Source organism: Dromiciops gliroides, chromosome 4, assembly GCF_019393635.1.
Source record: "Dromiciops gliroides isolate mDroGli1 chromosome 4, mDroGli1.pri, whole genome shotgun sequence".
NCBI lineage: Eukaryota > Metazoa > Chordata > Mammalia > Microbiotheria > Microbiotheriidae > Dromiciops > Dromiciops gliroides.
In genome coordinates this window covers 455493913-455503754 of record NC_057864.1, presented here as the reverse complement: position 1 = coordinate 455503754, position 9842 = coordinate 455493913, and positions in this window count along the sequence as shown.

Here is a 9842-nt window from a genome sequence, read left to right as displayed (position 1 = left end):
TCCAGGGCCAATGCTTTATCCACTGCGCCACCTAGCTGCCCCCCCCCAATTTTTTTTTTTTTTTTGGTAACAGTGTATTAAACTATTAATACACACTTGGGACTTAGGGAAATACAACTGCAAAACACTGTGCAGAAATAAAAGAAAATGTTCCCTGTTGGCCACTCTCTCCCAGTACCTCCTTCCTCCTGCCAATCCCTCGAACCTGTCCATGATGATGTATGAAACCACCCCATTTGTATCCTCCCTCCTGCCGCTTTTCCCCTGTATCTACATTTACTACATCCAATCCCCATCCTTGCTTAGATCAGAGATCATACTCAGATGGTCCTTATTTTTTTCTCAGCATGATTTAAAAAAAAAAAAAATGAACTTTGGGGGGCTGCTAGGTGGCGCAGTGGATAAAGCACCGGCCCTGGAGTCAGGAGGACCTGAGTTCAAATCCGGCCTCAGACACTTGACACTTACTAGCTGTGTGACCCTGGGCAAGTCACTTAACCCCCATTGCCCCGCGGGGGAAAAATGAACTTTTATTTATAATTTTGGGTTCCAATTTTATCCCTTTTCCCCTCCCTCCCATCCCCTGTCCCTAAGATGTGGGTTATATGTGTATGATAATGTAAAACATTACCGTATTTGTCATTTTGTATAAGCAAACTTGATTAAAATGTCTTTATTTTTAATTATTACAAAATCCCCATCTCCAAGAAGAATAGGATCCACTCAGTGAAAGCTTATGAATTAAAGGACTATCTTGGATATTTATCATGCTTCCAAGAGTGATCCCATCATATCCCATAGTTGTGGGTTTTCTCCTTGCTTTCTCCTTAGACTATATGAAGAAATCAAACTTTAGTTTTAGTCATTAGCTCTTAGAACTCTCCAGGAACAGTCTTCTATGTAGTATCTTACAAATTTATAACAAAATATTTTCAGCAGCACTTTTTTTTGATAACAACAAAACACTGAGAAAAAAGTAGGTGTCCACTGGTCAGTGAATATCTGAACCAATTGGGATATATTAATGAAATGGGACATTATTTCACTATATGGAATATTTATTTTGAGGAATTTGGAATATACCCACCTTGGGAATGCATGATAAAGGGATTCTTACCCCCACTTCCATTTTGCAGCAGATACAAATATCCTCTGACAGTTTCCAGTCTGCCATGAGGACACTTAATTTACTGAGCCCAAACTCCATGGATATGCCAAAGGGACAATCTCTGTTCCATCAGGCCTCTCCTTCCCATTTGCCTCAAGGTAAATAATCAACTCTCAGAGCTCAACAAGGTCAGTGGAGGATGGATGCCCTTCCTCCCAGTTAGGCCCACCCCTAGATGCATGTGGTCTTCTAAGCCAGGGCTTCTATAACCTTTTTTTTTTTTTGCAGGGCAATGAGGGTTAAGTGACTTGCCCAGGGTCACACTGCTAGTAAATGTCAAGTGTCTGAGGTTGGATTTGAACTCAGGTCCTCCTGAGTACAGGGCTGGTGGATTATTCACTGTGCCACCTAGCCGCCCCGCTTCTCAAACTTTTTTCACTTGTGACCCCTTTTCACTCGTGAAATTTTTATGCAATCCCAGGTATATAAGTATATTAAAAGTATATAAGCATATAAAAGTATATAAGTATATTAAAAGTATATTAAAAACATTTACTGTCAAATTTTTCATGACCCCTACATTCAGGTAGGATAAAAAAGTATATAAGTATACAAAAGTATATTTTTAAAGTATATAAGTATATAAAAAGTATATTTAAAACATTTACTGTCAAATTTTTCATGACCCCTATATTCAGGTAGGATAAAAAGTATATAAATATATAAAAAGTATATAAGTATATAAAAGTATATAAGTACATAAAAGTATGTAAGTATATTAAAAGTATATTAAAAACATTTAATATCAAATTTTTCATGACCCCTACATTCATGTATGTGACCCCATATGGGGTCACAACCCACAGTTTAAGAAGCTTTGTTCTAAGCAATCCTGTTTCTGGGATGGGTCTTCCTCCTGTGTTTCTCCTTTGTTTTGGCATGAGCATTGTGATGTCTAAAGAAGAAGCTGGCATTTTCCCTCTACATTGGGCTATCTGAGCAGTGGGGTATTGACTACTGGAATTAGTGGCTGCAGAAATAATGGCAGAGAACCAGTTGAGAGGGGAGAAGTCTCTTGAAGAGACCACTAAAACCAAGAGCCCAGGGGCAGCTCAGTGGCACAGTGGATAGAGTACCAGCCCTGGATTCAGGGGGACCTGAGTTCAAATCCAGCCTCAAACACTTGATACTTACTAGCTGTGTGACCCTGGGCAAGTCACTTAACCCCAACTGCCTCAGCAAAAACAAAAAACAAAAAAACAAGAGCCCACTTGAACTGATAGGGTTGTATTCAATGGAGTTGAGATGTAAAATAGGCATGAGCTGTCCTGTTGCATGTATACCAACATACTTGAGTATTATCTTCTTTTTTAGAGTATTATCTTCTTAATTGACTATAATCATCCTGTAATTCTTTTTTTTTTTAATTTCCTTTCTGTGTGGTAATAAAATCACTTTCCATACCATAGCTGATTCATGTATTGTGGTAAAAATTATTTGTGGTAAAGATTAATATCGCAAGTTTTAGCTGAATCATTTGGGAGGGGCCACACCTGGCCTACCCTGAGATTACATATGCACTGAGGTCAGAAGGAGAACTCTCCATAGGCAGATTTTGAAGGACCTCCCCTTTGGGGGAGGAAAGATTGAACTTCCAGGACACTAGGCTGTTTCCGGAAGGCTAGGGGCTTCCAGAATTTTGTTTTTGGAGCGGGCCCTTGAGTTGGTGGCATGTGTTTGTGCTCTGTCTTGGGCAATGGCTCTCTCTGCTTGAGCAACTTTAGACTGGTGGGCTGTTCAGGTGGTTGGTGCGTTACTTACAGGAAACCCTAAAACTCCTTTGAAACTAGTTTAATTGGGAACGGTCTGGGGATCGCATAGGCTAAGCTTAGAGTTAAGAATATCTATCTGTATTTCTATTTTCCTATTTTCTCATCTCTGATTTTTATTAGTTTCACTTTTGTTGTTTAATTAATCCCCAAATAATAAAATCTGATCCTTTTGTGAACTAAAGCTTCAAGGCTCCTTTCTTATTGGCCTGGGAGAAATATCTAAAAAGAAAAGTTCAGAGGGGAGATTAAACCTAAAAAGGTCCCTCATTTTTCTGGGACCCCAATATTAAGGTAAGTCACCCAAATAATGCTCCACATATCTAATTTTTGCCCTCACAGTATGTTTGTACTCTGGGAAACTTTTACTTTTTCTCCCTCCCCCCAACCTCAGCTACAGAAAAAAAACAGAATTCTTTGGAGGATCTGGGATGGGGGTAGAATGGGAGCACAAGGGATCTTAGTTCCCCTGTTGAGGAGATAGGCAACCCCAAAGCAAGGAATTCAGAGCAAAGAGGGAAGGTACAGGAAAAAAATGAGTAAAAATAACTAATCCCTATGACCTCAGCCTTGAGGTGAGGCTCAGGTTTCTAGAAGTACTCCTGAGGGATGGTGGGATTTTCTCTACTGTCTTGGGTTTGAGCTCCATTATGGTGTATTCTACCAGTTATAGTTAGTGTCTCCCTTATGTCATTGGTACCCTCCAAAGACTATCCTGTGGTTGTTGTTGCTATTTATCCTTTGTTCTTTTTTTTTTTTCCTCAGGGCAATGAGGGTTACACAGCTGGTAAGTGTCAAGTGCCTGAAGCCGGATTTGAACTCAGGTCCTCCTGAATCCAGGACCAGTGCTTTATCCACTGTGCCACCTAGCTGCCCCTATCCTTTATTTTTATTTTATTTTACTTTTTGCAGTGCAATGAGGGTTAAGTGACTTGCCCAGGGTCACACAGCTAGTAAGTGTCAAGTGTCTGAGACTCAAATTTGAACTCAGGTCCTCCTGAATCCAGGACCCGTGCTTTATCCACTGCACCACCTAGCTGCTCCCCTATCCTTTATTCTTGAAGAGGATCAGTGACATATTTAATTAATTAACATTAAGTAGCTTTTTACAAAGGTATATTTGCTGAGAAGGTATAGCAAGAACAAATTACAAAGTATATCCCCCCAAAACCTGGGAGCCTCCACTTTCCCTGTGACCCCTGGGAGAGTGGGCTACACCTTAAAGTGGCTGCTACAAAGCATTTTACCAACAAAGTTGGAATTTGTCATAAGCAATGGATGAGTCATCTTGCCCTCTTGTCTTCCCTTTGTCTCATTGGTATGCTGGGTCCAGCAGGTTTCTAGGACCTTCCCACCTCACCAGGCTTGGCTGTCCACAAAATCTGGCATGGATTCTATGTACTAGACCTCTTGTGGCTCACTCTTCTAATTTTTGGAAGCTCTTAAGGTCACAGTCTCCAATAACAGACTAGAATGAAGCACCACCACCACCAAGAATTGTATCTATCAACTGTACCTCACCCCAACCCCTCCCCCAAGAAGGAGAAAGGCTTTGGAAGATATATAGGGGAAGTTAGTTTTTCAGCCTGTTTCTCATTTCCAACTTGCCATCCTAGAAACTTTGGGGGATTTCTCTTTGGGTGAGATTGAGAATTTTCTCTTGGTTTGAGTTGAGATCTCCTCTTGCTCCCAGAAAAGAGCTCATTTCTTTTGTATATTTCCCAGTATATCCTAATCTATAGACTTTCTATAGAATTTCCTTTTGTTCCTTTGCTTGGATAAATGAGTTTACTTATTACTCACTTCTGTAATGGGTTTTGTGTAACCAGCATTTGTGGGAAGAGTCCAAGATAATGAGTATACGTTTAGAGTGATCCTTCCCTTTTAAGCTATGGGTTAGCCACCAGGGAAGCAGCTTTTATTCTGGTTCAAAGTGGTATCCCTAGACAAGCAGTATTTGGGCTGGGAAAGGGGGCACAGATAGATGCAATTCTAGTCCTTTATCAATAAATACTGGAGAAAATAACATGCAGCCTCAAGGTATTCCTGGGGATTATCTGCCTCTGGTACAAGCTCAAACCCAGACTGACTTCTTCTCCTCAGAGGTAGGCCAGATTCCAGAGATTCATGGTACCTACAAGCTGCATTAACACACCATTGTTTTCCCATCATGGCTCCCTTTTCTGTCCTGAGTTACTCTAGCCATGCTTCCTGCAGTTCTCCAAAGTACCCAGCAGATGGCAGGCATTTGCGCTTCCCTGTCACAGATTCCTTTCTCTATCCAGTGCAGCAAATATTTCTTGAAGTTTTGCTCTTGCACCACCAGATGGCAGTTACTCACTTTCTAGTCCCATTCAATGCATCAAGCATTTCTTAAGCTCTTGCTAATTGCCAGACATCGACAAAAACTAAAGTCCCTGCCCTACTAGCTATTACACTCTACTAGAATGTAAGCTTATTTGGGGGGGGGGGGGAAGGGGAACAGCTCTCCTTAGCTCCAAGGAAGAAAAATTGTCCAGAAATCCAGTCCCACTAAATATATATGTGGCTCAAAACATTAAGTGACTTGCCCAGGGTCACACAGCTAGTAAGTGTTAAGTGTCTGAGGCTGGATTTGAACTCAGGTACTCCTGACTCCAGGGCCGGTGCTCTATCCACTGTGCCACCTAGCTGCCCAGCCTTTTTTCCCTTAAAGGCTTCTCTTGTACCACAGGGCCTGGGGACCCGTTTCTGACACACCTAAAGTCCCTCAGAAGTATCCCTTTCAGTCTTTGGTATTATTGACTAGATTCTCTCTTTTTTGGGTTTCCATGATAACCCAAACTGATCTTCTACAGCCTTCTTTACTAGAACAGCAATTCATATTCATCACCCTTATGGTGGGTCATTCCCTCATGGCTTTCTCCTGGTTTTTATTCTATTCTCTCTATGCTTTTTTGTTTGGTGACCTTGTCAGATCTCATAGGTTTAAATATACCCTCCACGCAGATGGCCCCTGGTTTTGCATATCCAGCCCAAGTCTTTCTCCTCAGCTCTGTCTAGCCTACCTTGGGGTGAGTGAAACTTTCTCTTTGGTTCACCAATTTTTCCTAGTTAGGGCTTCCCAGGCCAAGGAAAACACACCTAAGTCCTCTTCCTTATGAGAGTCCTTCAAACACTTGCTCATAGGTATCCTATGCCCCTCCTAAGTTTCCTCTTCTTCAGGCTAAGCATCCTCAGTTCTTTCAATTCATCCTTATATGTTCATTCATTCATTCATTCATTCATTCATTCATTCATTCATTCATTCAAGAAACATTTGGATAGAGCACAGGCCCTGGATTCAGGAGTACCTGAATTCAAATCCAGCCTCAGACACTTAACACCAGCTGTGTGACCCTGAGCAAGTCACTTAACCCCAATTGCCTCACTTAAAAACAAACAAACAAACAAACAACAAAAAAACCCAAGAAACATTTATTAAGCACCTGCTATGGGCCAGGTATACAGAATCAAGAATGAAATAGGCGGGGCAGCTAGGTGGCACAGTGGATAGAGCACTGGCCCTGGAGTCAGGAGTACCTGAGTTCAAATCTGGCCTCAGACACTTAACACTTACTAGCTGTGTGACCCTGGGCAAGTCACTTAACCCCAATTGCCTCACTAAAAAAAAAGAATGAAATAGGCCTGCTTTCAAAGAGCTTACATTGCTACTGGGAAGAATCACATAAGATAAGTAAACAGGATATATATATAAAAGGAAACTTGATGCAAGGGGGGATGGAGACAAGTAATGGGAGGCCTCAGGATAGATTTCATGCAGGTTGTAACATTGTCTTAAGGCCCTTCACCATTCTGGTTGCGATCCTTTAGATTCTCTCCTCTCTAGTCTACCCTAAACATAGTATCCTGAGCTCAAGCACCATATTCCGTTGTGGTCTGACTAGGCCCCTCCATTGTTCTAGGTGCCAGTTCCCCAGTATAAGCCTAACTGGAGCTCTATCAGTAACTAATTCTGGGATCCCCTTGGTAAATCACTTCAAGTCTATGGGTCTTTTTTACATTTTTAAAGTGAAGAGATTGAATTTAATGATCCCTAAATGTCTAAATCAAGATATGGAAGTGAAATGAAAATAATTTCATAAAATAGATTATGAAATTGAGAATCAAGAGACCTAATCTAATTTCTAGCTTCATCAAGGATGTGACCTTCATCTTTTCTACCTCAGTTTCTTCATTTGTAAAACAAGAAGTATATTTCCCTATGCCTTAGCCAATGGTTTTTTCCTTAGCAGATCTTTATTTTTCCCCAATTCCATGTGAAGATAGTTTTTTTAAAATTTTTTTTTTTTTAGTGAGGCAATTGGGGTTAAGTGACTTGCCCAGGGTCACGCAGCTAGTAAGTGTTAAGTGTCTGAGGCCAGATTTGAACTCAGGTACTCCTGACTCCAGGGCCAGTGCTCTATCCACTGCGCCACCTAGCTGCCCCTAAAGATAGTTTTTAACATTCACTTTTGTAAGATTTTGAGTTCCATATTTTTCTTCCATCCTCTCTTCCCTCCTGCTTCTCAAAACCAGCAAGCAATCTGATATAGGTTATACATTACAATCATATTAAATACATTTCCACATTAGTCATGTTGTAGGAGAAGAATCAGAACAAAAGGGAAAAAAACACAAGAAAGAAGAAACAACAACAGCAAAAACAAACAAAAAACCCCAACAAAAGTAAAAATAGTATGCTTCAGTCTGCATTCAGACTCCATAGTTCTTTTTCTGCATGTGGAAAGCATTTTCCACCATGAGTGCTTTGGTATTGTCTTGGATCATTGTGTTGCTGAGAAGAGCTAAGTCTACCACAGTTGATCATCACACAATGTTGTTGATACTGTGTACAATGTTCTCTTGGTTCTACTCATCTCACTCAGCATCAATTCATGTAAATCTTTCCAGGTTTTTTCTGAAATTCATCTGCTTATCATTTCTTACAGCACAATAGTATTCCATTACATTCATATACCACAACTTGTTTAGCCATTCCCCAATTGATTGGCATCGCCTCAATTTCAAATTCTTTGCCACCACAAAAAGAGCAGCTATACATATTTTTGTACATGTGGTTCCTTTTCCCTTTTTTATGATCTCTTTGGGATATAGATCTAGTAGTGGTATTGCTGATTCAAAGGGAACAATTTTATAGCTTTTAGGGCATGGTTCCAAATTGTTTTCCATAATGGTTGGATCAGTTCACAACTCCACCAACAGTACATTAGTGTTCCAATTTTCCCACATCTCCTCTTACATATATCGTTTTCCTTTTTTTTCATATTAGTCAATTGGATAGGTATGAGTGGTACCTCAGAGTAGTTTTAATTTGCACTTCTCTAATTAGTAGTGATTGAGAACTTTTTTTTTCATATGGCTGCAGCTAGCTTTAATTTCTTCTTCTGAAAACTGCATGTTCATATCCTTTGACCATTTCTCAATTGATGAATGTCTTACATTCTTATATATTTTAGAAACACTGACTATAAAGATTATTTCCCAGCTTTCTGCTTTCCTTCTAATCTTGTTTGCATTGGTTTTGTTTGTGCAAAACCTTTTTAATTTAATGTAATCAAAATGATCCATTTTGCATTTCATAATGTTCTCTACCTCATCTTTGGTCATAAATTCTTCCCCTCTCCATAGATCTGACAGGTAAACTATTCCTTTCTTTTCTAATTTGCCTATGGTATCACCCTTTATGTCTAGATCATGTACCCATTTTGATTGTATTTTGGTGTATGGGGTAAGATGTTGGTCTATGCCTAGTTTCTGCCATACTATTTTCAGTTTTCCCAGCAGGTTTTGTCAAATAGTGAGTTCTTATCCTAGAGTGAGAGACCTCAACCTCCCCCTCTCAGAACTAGATAATCTAACCACAAAATAAATAAGAAAGAAGTTAAGGAGGAAAATAGAAAGAGAATAGACTTTTAGAAAAATTAAATATTCTAGACCTCTGGAGAAAATTAAATGGGGATAGAAAGGAATATATCTTTTTCTCAATGGTACATGGCACCTGCACAAAAACTGACCATGTATTAGGGCATAAAAACCTCAGTCAAATGCAGAAATAGTAAATACATCCTTTTCAGATCATGATGCAATAAAAATTATGTGTAATAAAGAGCTATGGAAAGACAGACCAAAATTGATTAGAAACTAAACAATTTTATCCTAAAGAATGAGTGGGTCAAACAATAAATCATAGAAACAATAATTTCATCAAAGAGAATGACAATGAGACAACATACCAAAACTTATGGGATGCAGCCAAAGCAGTTCTTAGGGGAAATTTTATATTTCTAAATGCTTACATGAATAAAATAGAGAAAAAGAAGATCAATGAATTGGGCATGCAACCAGAAAAGCTAGAAAAAGAACAAATTAAAAATCCCCAATTAAATACTAAATTAGAAATTCTGAAAATCAAAAGAGAGATTAATAAAATTGAAAGTAATAAAACTACAGAATTAATCAATAAAACTAAGAGCTAGTTCTATGAAAAAACCAATAAAATAGATAAACCTTTGGTTAATTTGATTGTAAAAAAAGAAAGAAGAAAACCAAGTTACCAGTATTAAAAATGAAAAAGGTGAATTCACCACCAATGAAGAAGAAATTAAAGCAATATTTAGGAGCTATATTTAGCCCAACTATATACCAATAAATTTGACAAATCTAAATGAAATGGGATGAATATTTCCAAAAATATAAATTGCCCAGATTAACAGAAGAGGGAATAAAATCCTTAAATAAGCCCATTTTAGAAAAGAAAATGAACAAGCCATCCATGAACTCCCTAAGAAAAAATCTCCAGGGTTCAAAAGGGCTTACAAGTGAATTCTACCAAACATCTAAAGAACAATTAATTCCAATACTAT